Source organism: Mustela lutreola, chromosome 5, assembly GCF_030435805.1.
Source record: "Mustela lutreola isolate mMusLut2 chromosome 5, mMusLut2.pri, whole genome shotgun sequence".
Taxonomy (NCBI): domain Eukaryota; kingdom Metazoa; phylum Chordata; class Mammalia; order Carnivora; family Mustelidae; genus Mustela; species Mustela lutreola.
In genome coordinates, this window is record NC_081294.1 from 119544508 (window position 1) to 119562274 (window position 17767).

At 36.7% G+C, this 17767-nt stretch overlaps 1 protein-coding gene across 4 annotated transcripts in view; it reads right to left on the reverse strand.

The window, feature by feature from the left end:
• Positions 1 to 17767, reverse strand: part of KIAA0825 (KIAA0825 ortholog) — a 410058-nt gene that overhangs the window by 375304 nt on the left and 16987 nt on the right. For all 4 annotated transcript variants that reach the window (XM_059175470.1, XM_059175467.1, XM_059175469.1 and 1 more), the window contains exon 2: positions 5343 to 5492. The gene's annotated coding sequence lies outside the window, so the exon portion shown is untranslated. The remainder of the gene's footprint in view (positions 1 to 5342; positions 5493 to 17767) is intronic.

Consider the following 17767-nt stretch of genomic DNA (forward strand, 5'->3'; position numbering starts at 1 on the left):
GAGAAAGGGTAAAAAAAAAATTGTTTTTTTAGGAACTGGCATGGGACCACTAACAGAGAGTAGGGAGAAAGACCAAGGAAGATAAAGAAAATGGAAAAAAAAACTGCATCAAATTCATGTCTTTGTCTTTAGTGCAGTGTTTCTCAAAGTCTACTTCAAGACTAATTGAAGCAGAACTACCCTCCCCACTGTTAGAAATTCAAATACCTGGGCCTCATCCCAGGCCTGGTGAAGAGAACTCTCTACGTGTGGGTCTTGGAATTGGCAATTTAGAAGTTTCTCAGGGCATTCTTTTCACCAACTATTTTTATCTCAGTGCCTTTCACAAATAAGCTCTCAAAATAGCACTTACTTTCCAGGAACATGCAATCTCACTTCACACATTAGATATACTCTTGAAAAGTTAACTGAGTACTTCCCCTAAAGACTATAATGATTAATTTCAGAATTATATGCACCCAGAAGGAAACAAAGAAGCTACTGGAGCACTGTCTTTAAATAAACATTCTTTATCCACTTAATTTTTCTGTATTAATTATGCAAGTGGCTAGCCAAACGAGCTTATAATCCTCATTATCTTTTTTCAGTTTAAAAGCACATATATTTAAAAATTCATTATGTTAACACATTTCATTATAATTTTGAATTGATTTCACTGGACTTAACTGGTTAAGTACCACGATCAAATGGCATTTAGCAGTACTCACAGGCCAGGAAATGAGTCAGTGAGACATTTTTCAGAAAAACACAAATACTGAAGTTTTTGGTTTGGGCTCTTAACAGCAAAGATACCCCTTTATGAGGTGAGTTCTGCTAACAAGAATATTTGCTAATTTTTTACCAACTGATAACCAAGAAGTATGAGATATTTTAAGATAGAAATGATATGGGGCGCCTGGGTGGCTCAGTGGGTTAAGCCGCTGCCTTCAGCTCAGGTCATGATCTCAGGGTCCTGGGATCGAGTCCCGCATCGGGCTCTCTGCTCGGCAGGGAGCCTGCTTCCTCCTCTCTCTCTCTGCCTGCCTCTCTGCCTACTTGTAATCTCTCTGTCAAATAAATAAATAAAATAAAATCTTTAAAAAAAAAAGAAAAAAAAAGAAATGATAGCTAACAACAGTAAGGTATAGAAGCTAACGTTTATTCACTTGCCTCATATCAGACTCTGTTCTAGATCCTTTGCATGGCTTACTCATTTCATATTGACAGTAATCCTGTATAGTAAGTATCATGTAGGCCTAATTTCCCCAGTGATGAAGCTGAGGTACAGAGAGCTGTTTAACTTTCCTGAGGTCCCAAAAACTAGAAATAGGAGCTGAAACAGGCAGCCAGTCTCTAGAGTTCGTACTCACTGTACTACACAGTAATTTAGGAAAGTCTCAGCCCTTGAAGAAGTTAGCTGCTTTGTGGAGAGAAAGATTTCCTGCTGTTTACACTCTGGAAGGTTTCCCACCCTGCTTGCTTTTTTTTTTTCTTTCTCTTTCGCTCTCTCTGTCTCTCTCTTTCTTTCTTTCTTCCAAGAGACAGAGAAAGAGAATCTTAAGCAGGCTTCACGCCCAGCTGAAGCCTGACATGGGTCTCCACCTCACAACTGTGGGATCATGACCTGAGCCAAACTCAAAAGTTGCACACCTAACCAAATGAGCCACCCAGATGCCCCTCCTATTCTTTACACAACTGATTTTAAGGTGACTTGGGTTTACATAGGATCCCTGCTCATATATACTTATCAGATTTCATTATAATATACTTTATATAGGATAGGAATACCCCAAATAGTATAAAGATGACAATTCAGCATTACACTGCAGAAAAAACCAGAAATCAGTTTTTAAAAAATTCATTCTGTATATAAGGGCAGGAGAGCATAGTGGTTTAGAATCATGCTCTCAAATGCAATGAACGAATAACCTAGAAATCTTATTAAAAATGTAGATTTTCAATAGGTCTGGGGTGGAGCTTGAGATTTTCCATTTCTAACAAGTTCCCAGGTAATGGGTCCCTGTGGCCCAAGGACCACATTTTGAGTAGTGAGGGTTTAGTATGTAAGCTCTGGAGTCACCCTGCTGGTGTGTGACTTCGAGCTGCCCTACTTACTAGTTTTACAACCTTCTTGTGAGCCTCTACTACACCTATAAAATAGCAAGGTCATTAAAGTGTCGTTATGAGGATTACATGAGATAATCCATAGATATATGTAAAATAGTTGCCGGCATATAGAAAGCATTCAAAAAATATTACAGAAAACTATTAAAAGCACATACTGCAACCCATTAGAAAGTAGAACTGACTGATACAGCAGAAACACTAAATAAAATTTCATCATTCTTTCTCAGACAGTCACTAGACCATCACTGTTCATTGAAGGACATTAAACACGTAAGTTAGATCCACTACCTAGCTTTATTAAATATATAAATCTGAAACTGCTCTAAATGAATTTGCATGAAGCTGGCTTGGCTTATAATATTTAAAAAGAATATTTCGTTTCTCTGCCAGAAAACTTTTTTATATTGTAGGTATACAGTGAGTTCTAATTCATTTATTTGAATAGCTTCCTCTGAATTTAGAAACAGCCATTTTTGTTTAAAACTGTTCATTCGTATCAAATCCAAATCAGAACTAGTATTAGTATTAACAATAGTTATGTTTTTAAAAATTTGTTCACAGGTGGGTGGCTGGCTCCGTTAGTGGAGCATGCAACTCTCGATCTTGGGGTTGTGAGTTCGAGCCCCAGTGTAGGGTGTAGAGATTACTTAAAAATAAAATCTTAAAAAAGAAAAAGGACCACTTGTTATTCTGGGGGGTGGGGGGGAAGGATGTTCAAACAAGGGCACTGGTATAGTTTCAATGAGTTTAAAGGATTTAGCCCAAACCTTCACAAATGTATACATTTCAAACCACTACACGATGCAGCATAATTCCCTCTCACTATTAAAGATGGGCTTAGAAAGAATATTACTTGTCAGAATTGTGATGATTTAATAATGATGTGATATGGGAGGGCCCAGTGGGTAGGAAAAGTAAAGTTAGGACTAGAAGTAAAGATAAAATTCCATAGTATTATCCTAAATGAAAACTAAAAATTAAAAATTTCTAAAATTCAAAACTGCTCAGAAAATAGAGTTAATGGAGTGGAGTACACTAGAAAAGAAAGATTAATGTTTGTTCAGTCACTGCTAAAAACCAGGAAGGGTAAAACCTGGTGGTTCAATTAAGGAGGAGTTGAGACTTAAGTGGTATTTTAGGTTGGTCAGTATCTTTGAGTCAGCAAGAAAAGATCAATAGGTAATTTGCTTCTCTTTTACTCTTTCGTATCTCTAACTGAGGTGATGAAAAAGACAACTATGGGACAGATTCTAATATGTTTATTTTTCTAAATCAAAACTAGATTCAGCATAGGGGTGCCTGAGTGCTCAGTTGGCCAAGCATCTGCCTTCGACTCAGGTCATGATCCCAGGATCAGCAGGGAACCTGCTTGTCCCTCTCCCCTCAGCTCGCTCGCTCTCCCTCTCTCTCTCTCTCTCTGTGTGTGTCTCTTTCTCTCTGTCAAATAAATAAATAAAATCTTAAAAACAGAAAACAAAACAAAACAAAAATCTAGCTTCAGCATAGACATTGCAGACCTGAGCTGTGAGATTCTGACAGTTAAGAATCCAGGAAAACAGTGGAATGTGGGTGAATAGATGACTGTTTTCCTCCTCTCTCTTTCCTTTTGCTCTTTCCGGGCAGAATGCTCCTGGTTGCCCCTTTAATGAGCGGAGGGGTAATAGAAAAATTTTTTAACACACAATACAACATACCAGATTTTACTTTACATTTTACTTTCTGTAACAAGTTACTTAAAAAAAAAAATGAGATTTTGCCCTCTCCCCTAGAAAATCTGCATAGAAGTCTTTTATAGAAAGGACTGCCACATGAAGTTTTAAGGCAGGCTTTACATATACTCACATACACTGAAAAAGGATTGTTCAAATGAAATAACCATAAAGCTTAACCCGGTACGTTTAGTGAAAAAAACATTAAGCGTGGGAATTGTGATTTTCAACATCTAGAGAGGTGATAAACAACAAGATGGGATGGGTTAGGATGAGAGGTACAAGAAGAACAGATCGTGAACAGAATTATATCAATAGCTCATGTTTTGTCATTTCAATCTATACTGGCCTGAATCAAATTCCTGGAAAAAAAAAATTTTTACTAAAATGCCTGAGCTAACTTTTCCACTTACGAGGCAGGTATAATCTGTTTTTCAACAGCAGAGAAGCAAGGAATTCCACTTCAGTGTGACCTATTTCTGCCTCTTAGATTTATCATATGCATTTTTTAATGACCCCAAACCAAAGGAAACGTAGAAACCTATTCGAAAAGCTGACATTAAGGTTGTGACACCAACCAAAACAACAAGAGAATTTAAAGGTAAATTGACACACAATCCCCAAATGAGTCTGTTGCACTCCTAATTTAAAAAGCAGTTTCTGTGTGAATATAGTGATGGCATGTCAGTGTCTGCTTTGAAACTCTGGAATTTTGTCATTTGGTGTTTGTGTCACAACCTTAATATTATTTAAATATACTTTTTAATATCTATTATTTAAAAAATATCTTTGAATTGAAGATACTCCTAAGGCTTTGAAGAAGCCAACCTCAAAGCACCTCATTCCAAGCATGCCACTTTTATTAGAAGTGGTGCATAAAACATTTGCTGTTGACAAATCTAATTCATTAAAAGGTGAGATGGATGCATTTTAAAATAACTGGCTGGCATCATTATCTGCAGCACCTTTTATAAATTATTCCTCTTTTCCCTTCTGACTGAACTTGTCACAGTTCCCTTTCAGAGTCTGAATGTTATGCCTTAGAGTCAATGCTTTCAACATGTTTAGACAAGTCATAAGTTAAACAAGCAGGGGTACTTTATTTTCTAGAAATGAGAAAGAGGAGCAGAAATACTTACAGATTATTTCATTCGATTCATTGATTTTTAACTAAAGACAAGTAAAGTCAGTTAGTGGTGGTTTTATCTCACACAAAGGATTTAAAAATAAAACTATACTGGCTTGGGTAGAAGGCAGGATTTCAAAGAAAGGTACATAAAAAGAGATGCTGGCAGCCTTGCTGCACTGTTGTGCAGAAGACTTAGTTTAAAATTGAATTGTGCTTCCCCTGACACGGGAGATCAGGTACATCATAAGGCTGACAGCTGGCTGGCATGGTAACTTCCTCAAGGAAAATGCTAACTGTATTTCTTTTGGAGGCCAAAGGAAAAGAAATAGAGAAGCCTTCAAGGAGGCAGAGCAGGCAGAGAACAAATTATTCAAAATATGAAGAAAAACATTTCTTACCTAATTTTGTTTCAGAAGACTCTGAGAATGAGCTGGTCTTCTAATCCCAAATAAGTGGGAAATTATTTCCTTCCAAGTGGTCAGTAGAAGAGCTGCCTTTTCTTTATTATCTTCAGCTCAGTTTTTTTCCCCAACATATATAAAATATACCTATAAAATAATTAAATAAAACTTACTCACTGTCACAAGGGAGGGTACAGAGTCAAAATACTTCTCTACATTGGTAGTGGCAGTACTATCATTAAGTTCTGACATACAGGCAGGAGTTGAGAGTTGCTGGAAATGTATAAAGACATGCTAAAGTTGTGATACCTAAGAAAAGCTTATTAACAAGAAGATCCATAGATTATAGGCACATGAAATAAGAGAGGCACCTCGGAAAATGTACATTCAAAATATCCCTTTTCACTGATTTTTCAAATGTTCCTCGGTAAATGTAAATTATATAGAATAAAGGATGGATGCAGTGCATAAAACAAGCAATACCTTTCAATATAATTCCTTTCTTCCTGTTTAGTTACCAGTTTAATTTCCGGAATAGTTTATTAAAATTCATTTTTTTTCGCACTCTTCTGGATTATTTTATTAAAAGTGATTCCAATTCAGTTGATCTGTGGCTGGTGCCTGGGATTCTGTTCTAAGAAGCCTGTAGGTAACGTTACCAATGCTGAGGAGCTATGGACCACTCTTGCCAATCTATTTGTCTTTCCCTCCATCCAAGTACACTGGCCTTTTGTCTTTCCAGATAAATTTAGACTCTATTGTCAAGTATTTTAGACTCTATTGTCAAGTATTCCCCCTTCCCCACCAAATCAGACAGGAATTTGATACTGTGCTAATTAAACGGAGCATTTGCAAAGTTGAGTTTTGCAAGCCATGTGTATGGTGTATCATTTCACTTCTGAGTTCTTATTGTCCCACAATAAAGCTTTACTGTATTCCCCACAGGAGTTTCATATCTCTCTTGTTATGTCAGATATATTCCTAGGGACTTCATATTGTCAATATTAGTGTAAACATTATCTCTTTGCAAAAGCATTTTCATTTTTTGTTTAAATAGGAACTTATATAATTTTTGTATACTGATGTTCTTATCCAGGATATATGCCCAACTCTTATTCTTGTATTTTCTCTCTAAATTTACATCATGCACAAACAGCTTTACTTATTTGGTCGAAAACCTATGCTTTTTATTTTTTATGTTGCCTCACTAAAGGAAAAAAGTTAAACAATAAATGAATTACTTAATAGAAAAGACTATTTTGTTATCTTTAATCTATAAGACTCATCTCTTGGTTAGGCCTCCATTGACCAGAAAACTGCTATGAAGCTCCCAAATGTTTCTTTTGACATTTACTGACTGCCCTCAGACTTTCTGCCTTTCTCAGGTGACTAATATGCAAATGGATAAATGTTACTAAAACCCACTATCCCAAACTGACTTCCAGTTGTTATTACATCAGAAACAAACACCCTCATAGTCAAAAGAACCACTCTAGTAACTGCATTTGAACAAAAGGGGAAACAGGAATTTTAAAGAGAGAAATGGTTCAGTTCCACCTAAGAATTAAGATGAAGATGCCAAGCTAGGATGCCATTAAAGAGATATAACATGTCATCTGCATTTCATAGCCGAAATCACAAGATTTCTTGGAAAACCCATAAGTAACTGAAATTGCCTTTTTGATGATGATGTCAGCCTGTTCTAGGTCAAACTGCCCTTCTTGACAGCTTACAGCCAATCATCTTGACCAAAGGAAAAAAATTAAGATTTCCTACTTCACAAATTGTCAATGTTGTTATCATTGGTTACCCAGGGAAAAGTAAATGGCATGATGGCAGGATGCAGAAAAGGGTAAAGAAAAGGAGGTAGTAACTAAAATATAATCATGTAATCATGAAAACACCACAAACTGCTTCTTTAAAAATGTGTTCGAATTCCACTACAAACAATAATTATAAAGACTTATGGCAATGTAGAAAATGCTCAAATGGTGAAGGGAAAACAGGACCCAAGAGAGCATGTATGCATTCTATTGCAACAGTTTAAAAATATGTGGACAAGGCTTGCCTGGCTGGCTCCATCAGTTTAGCATGGGACTCTTAATCCTGGAGTCCTGAGTTTGAGGTCCACACTGGGGTAGAGTTTACGTTAAAAATTTTTGAAAAAATATGGACAATGTTTTTGGTTAGGAAGATCAATCAGCATGCATTTTCCCTCATCTCCAAGAGGCCGCCTTAAAAGATAATAAAGGTATGTGTTGGTTGGGGGAGAGGATGTAAACCATTGAGATGAAGAGACTGAGAAAGTCATTACTACAAATTTACAGAAAATGACAGAGTAAGAGCATTCATGGAAGAAAGATAGTAGGAAAAGTCAAACTCTAGAAGGTGTGCAGAGAGTGCTGCAATCAAAGGAATGACCTGATACCCCTGACAGAAGTGGGGACTGAGAAGTGAAGCTAAAATATCCTGAATCTCCCTCTCTTACCTTTTTGTAGGAGCAGCTATGTACTTTGTCTTTTACTTGTTCATAGCTAAATATATGACTATGAGAAAAAAAATAAGTAGATGGGAGAAGTACTGTGTCTGAAGAAAGGAATTAACAGTCTAGAAAATGAGGAAACGCCATATGGGTAAGGATGTCCTCAAAGAAAAGCTGGCCTCATTCAGGCCTTTAGCTGACTTCCAGCATGCTTAAATTTCTCTTTTCTAGCAGGAATGTACAGTCAAGAACCATTGGGCATCTGAAAAAAACCTTTTTTTCCCCCACACTGGAAATCAATTTAAAACAAAATTTACTCCAAGAAAAAGAGAAACAACACAATTAACATGTAAATTTTCCATCACTGTAAGGGAGTAAAAGAAAAAAAAATGTATACATAATACAAAACCAGAAATAGGACTTCCAGTTATGGCTGAGTGCAATCAGCAAATATTCTTCCAAAACGAAACTAAAGAGCCAGACAAAATTGACAGATACAATCATTTCAGTGCTCTAGAAATTGACCAAAGGGATATAACAATTCAAGAAGCATGTTTATTTGAAAGACTGTAATTTTTAGATAAGAACACTAGGACACTGTCACATTCTGGTCTGGCCTCTCTCATCACCATCAACCACAATTCAGTCAGTATGGAGGTTTTTCCAGGATGGGGAAGATCATTAAGACTAAACATCTGGGACTCTGGGTGGCTCAGCTGGCTAAGTGTCTGTCTTCAGCTCAGGTCATGAACCCAGGGTCCTGGGATCAAGCCCAGCATCGGGGAGCCTGCTTCTTCCTCTTCCTCTAGGTGCTGCTCTCCTTGCTTATGCTCTTCATCTCTTTTTCAGTCAAATGAATTAATAAAATCTAAAAAAAAAAAAATTAAAAAAAAGACTGGAAACATCTTTGTTGTGGTCAAAGATGGGGTAACTTGAACTTCAGGGGCAGGTTATGCCCATGTCTAACAGTGTTTCAGAGGATGTGATGATTTTAGAAACTGGCAAGCAAGGAGAGCAAACAGCTCCATTAGTCCAAGGTCATGGTCATAAATGGGGCAGACATATTCTTGGCTAAGGTTGAGAGAAAGTACAAGGGAGACCAGAGAGAAACAAAGCTATTCACATATTCCCGAGGCCAAATAATCACATACATAGAGCAAATGTGAAAGAGGTCAGCAGAGACTGAAAGCCAGAACACACCTGAAAACTATGTAAACTTTAAATGCATTCTCTACAGAGATCCATGGATAGACGACAGACAGTCATACTTTATGACTCTATGTATTTAAACACAAGCAGGGTCCAACAATCAGTTCATAATTTAAGATATACAGACACAGGAGCAAGTCCTAGAAAGCTAAATGCAAAACACAAACCAAAATATTAAAACTCGAAAACCAACCCAAATGAAAACAAAAAAACAGATTTTATCTGTGCCACACATCACAAGGGAGACAGCTGTCACTGTACTTAGTAAGGCAAATTACTAAACCAAGAAACAAATAAATGAACAAAGCAATAACCTTAAGAGGGAAAAAAAAAAAATCAGAATCCAGAGTTCCTACAATAGGTGATCTAAAATAGCCAGTTTTCAAAAAGAAATTATGAAACATGCAAAGAAATAGGGGAAACCATTTGAGTGTCCCTAAATGTTAGATTTAAACAAAGACTTCAAAGCAGTTATTACCAATATATTCAAAGAACCAAAGGTGATCTTACTTAAAGAATGAAAGCAAGAAACAATAAATAAAAGAGGTTATCCACAAGGAAACAAATTTAAAAAAAAAATCAAATGGAATTTTGAAGTTGAAAAGTACAATCAGAAAATTCACTAGAGATGGGGAACTTTGGGTGGCTCTGTCAGTTAAGCATCCAATTCTTGATTTCTGCTCAGGTCATAATCTCAGGGTCATGGGATTAAGCTCTGTGTGGCATCAGTTTCCATGCTCAAGTTTGCTTGAGATAATCTCCCTCTCCCTCTTCCACTCTCCCTCCCTGACTCATGCTCTCTCTCTCTAAATTAAATAAATCTTTAACAAAAAAGAAAGAAAGAAAGAAAGAAAACTGGCTAGAAGCGAATGACAGCAGATTCAAGATAAACTGATGGAAGAATCAGTGAATCTAAAATAGATAAATAGAAATTATCCAATCTGAAGAAAAGATGGGTGGTTCAGCTGGTTAACTGTCTGCCTTCGGCTCAGGTCATGTTCCCCAAGGTCCTGGGATAGGGCCCTGCATTGGGCTCCCTGCCAAGTGGGCTGCTAAGTGGGCAGCCTGCATTTCCCTCTCCTCCCTGCTCCTGAACTCTGTCACTACCTCTGGATGTTTGACATACATACACGTACATACATGTAATGAGTATCCCAGGAGTGAAGACAGAGGGATAGAAAAAATACATGAAGAAATAAAGGACAAAAACATACCAATTTGAAGCAAATTAATCTACTTATCAAAGAAATTTGATAGTCACAAAGGACAATTATAAAGAGATCAATATCTAGACATACCATAATCAAACTACTGAATTACAAAGACAAACAGAAAATCTTAGAAGCTACAAAACTAACTCATCCCATACAACAAAGTACCAATAAAACAATGGAGGCCAGAAGTCAGTCACTGAGAAATTCTAAATGGTCAGAAAAAAAAATTGCCCACTATATATTCTATAGCAAGAATAGATATCCTTTAAATCGAAGATGAAATAAAGCCATCACTTTTAAAACTAAAGATGAAATAAAGACTGAGACTTTGTTGCTAGGAGACCTGTATTAAATACTGAAGGAAACTTTTTAGCTTAAAGAAAATGACACCACATGTTAATTTAAGTGCAGAGTAGGAAATGAAGAGGTCCAAAAATGGTAAATATGTGGGTTACTATAAAAGATTGCCTGGGAGGCTCAGCTAGTAGACCATGTGACCCTTGGTCTCAGGGTTGTGAGTTCAATCCCCATGCTAGACATAGTACTTCCAAAAAAAACCCCACAAAGCTAAAAGTATTATACTTATTTTCATTGATTGCATTAAAAATTATAACAATACATTGTTCAGTTTATAACATGGAATATGTTAATACATATGACAATAACAGCAGAAAAGATGAGGAAGGAATTGAACTATATTGAAATAAAGTTTCTATATTTTATCAAAATTAAGTTGGTAGGAACTGGTTGGTATTAAGTTGGTTGTGATAAATTAAGATGTACATTATATTGTCTAGAGCAAACATGAAGAAATTAATTAAAATGTAAAGTTATACTAAAAATAAAAATGTGCATTTGATTTCTTTAATACAAAAGAAGACAGCCAAGGTAGAAGAAAGAAATTAAAAAGACAGAAATCACTTCCAAAAAAACTTAGAAGTAATAAATTAATTCCGTGAAGTAGGATGTTATAAAATTAATACTCAGAAATCAGATGCATTTGTATACACTAATAATAAAGTAACAGAAAGAAATTTAAGATAAACGTACCTATTACATTTACATTCCATTTATAATCCCACCAAAAATCCAAAAGCAAAACAAAACAAAACAAAAAACCTAAACATACCAAAACCAAGGAGGTAAAAGACCTGTACTCTGAAAATTATAAAACATGAAGAAATTGAAGAAAAAGATATCACATGCTTATGGATTAGAAGATTAACAATGTTAAAATGTCCATACTTTTCAAAATGACCTACAGATTTAATGCAAGGTCTATCAAAATACTAACAGCATTTTTCACAGAACTAGAACAAATAATACTAAAATTTGTATGGGACCACAAAAGACTCTGAGTGGCCAAAGCAATCTTGAGAAAGAAGAACAAAACTAGAAATAGCAAAATTCCGGATTTCAAGGTATATTACAAAGCCATAATCAAAACAGTATGGTACTAGCACAAATATAGACACATTTATCAATAGAACAGAACAGAGAGCCCAGAAATATACCCTCAATTATATGGCCAATTAATCTATGGCAGAGAAGGCAAGAATATACAATAGAGAAAAGACAGTCTCTTCAACAAATGGTGCTGGGAAAACTGGAGGGCAACATGTAAAAGAATGAAACTGGACCATTTCTAACACCACATACAAAAATAAACTCCAGATGGATTAAAGATCTAAATGTGAGACTTGAAACCATAAAACGTCTAAAAAAAAAAAAAAAACCATAGGCAGTGATTTCTTTGACATTGGCCTTAGCAATACTTCTCTGGCTGTATCTCCTAAGGCAGGGGGAACAAAAGCAAAATTAAACTATTGGGACTATATCAAAAAAAGCTTTTGTACGGTGAAAGAAAACATCAACAAAACAAAAAGGCAACCTACTGGATGAAAGAAGATATTTGCCAATGATATATTTGACAAAGGGTTAATATCCAAAATACGTAAAGAATTCATATAACTCGGCACCAAAAAAGTCAAATAATCCAATTAAAAATGGGCAGAAGTTCTGAGAAGATATTTTTCCAAAGACATACAGATGGCTAACAGACCCATGAAAAGATGCTCAACATTACTCATCATCAAAACATGTAAATCAAAAACCACAAAATCATAATGAGGTATCATTAGTCAGAATGGCTAAAATCAAAAAGACAAGAAATAACAAGGGTTGGCAAAGATACGGAGAAAAAGGAATCTTGGACATTGTTGGTGGGAATGTAAATTGATACAGCCACGTGGGAGACAGTATGAGGTTCCTCTAAAAACTTAAAATAGAAAAACAGTATGATCCAATAACTCCACTCCTGGGTTTTTATCCAAAGAAAATGGTAACACTAATTTGAAAATATATATGCACCCCTGTTTACTGCGTCATTATTTACAATAGCCAAGATATGGAAGCAGCCCAAGTGTCCATTGATAGATGAATGGATAAAGAAGATGTGGTATATACATACACACACACACACACACACACACACACACAGTGGAATATCACTTAGTCATAAAAAAAGATGAGATCTTGCTCTTTGCGACAACAATGGACCTATAATGCTAAGTGAAATAAGTAAGACAGAGAAAGACTAATGCCATATGATTTCAGTTATATGTGCAATCTAAAAAAAAACCAAATGAATGAATAAACAATAATAAAAGATGAATATGCAATCAGACCTATAAATATACAGAATAAAATGATGGCTGCCAGAGGGGAGAAGGTGGAGGGATGAACAAAATGGGTGAAGGGGAGTGGGAGATACAGGTTTTTAGCTATGGGTAAGTCAGAGAAATAAAAGGTACAGTAAAAGAAATATAGTCGATGGTACTGTAACAGCACTGCATGGTGACAGATGAAAACTACACTTACGGGGAGCATAACATAATTTATAGACTTATCAAATCACTATGTTATACACCTGACACTAGCACTCTGTATCAGTTATAATCCAATTCAAAATAAAATAAAATGGGCTACAGGGTACCTGGGGGGACTAGTTCACTGAGCATCCAATTCTTGGATTTGGCTCAGGTCGTGATTTCAGGATCCTGGGATTGAGCCCTGATTGCAGCTCTGCTCCCAGCACGGAGTCTGCTTAGGGTTCTGTCTCTCTTTACCTCTGCCTCTGCCCCCAGCAATCACACACTTGCGCTCCCCCTATCACTCTAAAATAAATGTATCTTTAAAAAATAAAATAAGCCCAGGGTCACAGAAAGACCAATGCTGCCTGAGTGTGGCAGAGCTCCCAGGTATCGGAGTGGGGAAGCAAGCTGTAGAGACAGAGCCAAGGAGGGGGCGCAGAGCTTGGGGTTACCTTAAACTGTGATCCAGGGACAGTCAGACCACTGCTCTTTGAGCAGGAACCCCACAAGTGGCAGATCCAGAGAGACCCCGTCCTTCTTCCATTGGGATGAGTGGTGGAGGAGCATACTGCAGGAATCTGCTGGGTTTGGAGATTCCAAAGGGGACTATGCGCCAGAAATAGAAACTCAGGCACAGGTTGAGTGAGCTCAGAGTGCGGCTGGAGACCAGGAAGATGAGAGGGATTGACTGCTTTTCTCTGAGGGCACATTGGGGAGGGGGACCATGAGCTCTTGGCTCCTATGAGGCCCAAGATTGGGATGCCACCATTTTCATTAGCATCCACGAAAGCAGAAAGTAAAGCATTCAAGGAACAAAAGCTACGGAGAGCAAAACAGAAAAGATTACTTAGGCTAGCCCCAGACAAAGGCAGTGTAATTCCACCTCAGGCAAAAACATTTGAGAATCACTTCAACAGGCCCCTCCCCCAGAAGATCAGCAAGAACATCAGCCAAGACCAAGTTCACCAGTCAAGGAGAACTGCAGAACTCCAGAGCTAGAGGAATACAGCACACAGAATTCATGGATTTTTCACATGATCCTTTAGTTTTTCAAGTTAATTAAAAACATTTTTTTTCTAATATTCTATTTTTAAAATTTTTCCTCTCCTATTTAATATTTTTAACTATTTAATCTTATCAATAATTTTTTCTAAAAAATCTTTTAAAATTTTCATTGTTATAGTCCTATTTTATCCCTATATTGTATTTAACCTTACTTTTTTTGATCCATATAGGTTTTCTTTTTCTTTAAAATTTTGGGACACAGTTTCTTCTAATAAATCAAAATATACCCTAAATCTAGAACTTGGCTTTGTTCTAGTCCCCAGCCTGATCACATTCTTTCCTCTTTTTTTTTTTTTAACCAACTTCTTATCTTATCAATTACTTTTTAAGAATCTTTTTAAATTTTCATCTTTACAATCTTTTCCATCCCTTCATTGTGTTGAACCTTATTTTTGTATATATAAATAAGTTTTTCTTTCTTTAAGATTTTGGGAGGTAGTTTCATCTAAGACAAAAATACACCCAAAATCAAGTGTATGTGTCTGTTCTATTCACTAGTCCTATATATGTGTATGTGTGTGTGTGTGTGTGTATAAAATTTTTTATACATATAATATATATAATATTAATATATTATGTATTTTTTTTTCTTCTTTCCCCTTTTTCTCCCCCCAGTTCTGGGTTTCCTCTGATTTGGTTAGTGTATATTTTTCTGGGGTCAATGCTACCTTTTTAGTATTTTGTTCTCTCACTCATCTGTTCTTATCTGGATAAAATGAAAGTGAGTTTTTCACCAAACACACACAAAAAGAACAAGACGCAATACCGACAGCTAGGGACCTAATCAATATGGACATTAGTAAGATGTCAGAACTGGCATTCAGAATGATGATTATCAAGATGCTAACTGGCTTGACAAGGCATGGAAGATACTACAGAATCCCTTTATGGAGAAATGAAATCCCTTTCTGGAGAAATAAAGAAAACTAAAATCTAACCAAGTTGAAATCAAAAAAGCTGTAAAATAAATGGAGGATCTTACTGCTAGGATAAATGAGGCAAAAGAGAAAATTAGTGATATAGAAGGCCAAATGATGGAGAATTAAGAAGCTGAGTAAAAGAGAGAAAAACAACTACTGGACCAAGAGGGGAGAATTCGAGAGATAAGTGATACCATAAGACAAAACAATATTAGAATAATTGGGATCCCAGAGGAAGAAGAGAGAGAGAGAAGGGGGCAGGAGATAAATTGGAGTGAATTATAGCAGAGAATTTTCCTAATTTGGCAAAGGAACAAGCATCAAAATCCAGCAGGCATGGGGCACCTGGGTGGCTCAGTGGTTTGAGGCCTCTGCCTTTGGCTCAGGTCATGATCCCAGGGGTCCTGGGATCAGGCCCCACATTGGGCTCTCTGCTCCACAGGGAGGATGCTTTCTCCTCTCTCTCTCTGCCTGCCTCTCTGCCCACCCATGATCTCTGTCTGTCAAATAAATAAATAAAATCTTAAAAAAAAAAATCCAGGAGGCACAGAGAATCCCCCTCACAAAATCAATAAAAATAGGTCCCAACTCTGTCATCTAATAGTAAACCTTACAAGTCTCAGTGACAAAGAGAAAATCCTGAAAGCAGCTCGGAACAAGAGATCTGTAGAAATATTAGATTGGCAGCGGACCTATCCACACAGACCTGGCCGGCCAGAAAGGACTGGCATGATATATTCTGAGCACTAAAAGAGAAAAACATGCAGCCAAGAATACGATATCCAGCTATACTGTCACTGAAAATAGAAGAAGAGATAAAAAGCTTCCAGGACAAAGAAAAACTAAAAGAATTAGCAAACACCAAAGCAATCCTACAGGAAATATTGAAAGGGGTCCTCTAAGCAAAGAGAAAACCTATAAGTAACAGACCAGAGATTATTAATATAGAGTAACAGTCACCTTACAGGCAATACAATGGCACTAAATTCATATTTTTCAATAGTTACCCTAAATGTAAATGGGCTAAATCCCCCAATCCAAAGACACAGGGTACCAAAATGGATTTAAAAAAAAAAAATACATCGATATGCTGTCTATAAGAAACTCATTTTAGACCTAAAGACACCTCCGGATTTAAAAGGAGGTGGTGGAAAACCATTTACCATGCTAATGGTCATCAAACGAAAGCAGTGGTGGTAATTCTTTTATCAGATAAATTAGATTTTAAGACAATGACTATAATAAGAGATGAAGAGGGACACTATATCATACTTAAAGTGTCTGTCCAACAAGAAAATCTAAATATTTTAAATCGCTATGCCCCTAACATGGGAGCAGCCAATTATATAAACCAATTAATTACAAAATCAAAGAAACACGCTGATGATAACACAATAGTAGTAAGGGACTTTAACACTCCCCCCCCTCACTAAAATGGACAGATCATCTAAGCCAAAGATCAACAAGGAAATAAAGGCTTTAAATGACACACTGGACCAGATGGACATCACAGATATATTTAGAAAATTCCATCCCAGAACAACAGAATGTATATTTTTCTGTAGTGCACAAGGAACATAATCCAGAACAGATCACATCCTAGGTCACAAAGCAGGTCTCAACCAGTACCAAAAGACTGGGATAATTCCCTGCATATTTTCAGCCAATAGTGCTTTGAAACTAGAACTCAATTACAAGAGGAAAGTTGGAAAGAACGCAAATACAGGGAGACTAAAGAGCATCCTGCTAAAGAATGAATGGGTCAACCAGGAAAATAAGGAAGAAATTTAAAAATTCATAGAAACAAATGAAAATGAAAACACAGCTGTTCAAAATCTCCGGGACAGAGCAAAGGAGGTCCTGAGAGGAAAGTATACAGCAATACAAACCCTTCTCAAGAAACAAGAATGGTCTCAAGTACACAACCTAACCCTGCACCTAAAGGAGCTGGAGAAAGAAGAGCAAAGAAAGCGTAAACCCAGCAGGAGAAGAAATAATAAAAGATCAGAGCAGAAATCAATGAAATAGAAACCCAATGAACAGGGACGCCTAGGTGGCTCAGTGGGTTAAGCCTCTGCCTTCGGCTCAGGTCACGATCCCCAGGTCCTGGGATCAAGCCCCGCATCGGGCTCTCTGCTCAGTGGGAAGCCTGCTTCCCCCTCTCTCTCTGCCCACCTCCCTGCTTACTTGTGATCTCTCTCTGTCAAATAAATTAATAAAAAAAAAAAAAGAAAGAAAAGAAACCAAAGGAACAGTAGAACAAATCAACGAAACTAGGAGCTGGTTTATTTAAAGAATTAATAAGATTGATAAACTCCTGGCCAGTCTTATCAAAAAGAAAAGAAAAAGGCCCCAAATTAATAAAATCATGAAGGAAAGAGAAATGATCAAAACCAACACCAAAGAAATACAAACAATTATAAGAACATATTATGAGCAACTATATGCCAGCATATTTGACAATCTGGAAGAAATGGATGCATTCCTAGAGATATATAACCTACCAAAACTGAACAAGAAAGAAATAGAAAACCTGAACACATAACCAGTAAGGAGATTGAACCAGTCATCAAACACCTCCCAACAAAAAATAGCCCAGGGCCAGACGGCTTCCCAGGGGAATTCTACCAAACATTTAAAGAAGAATTAATACCTATTC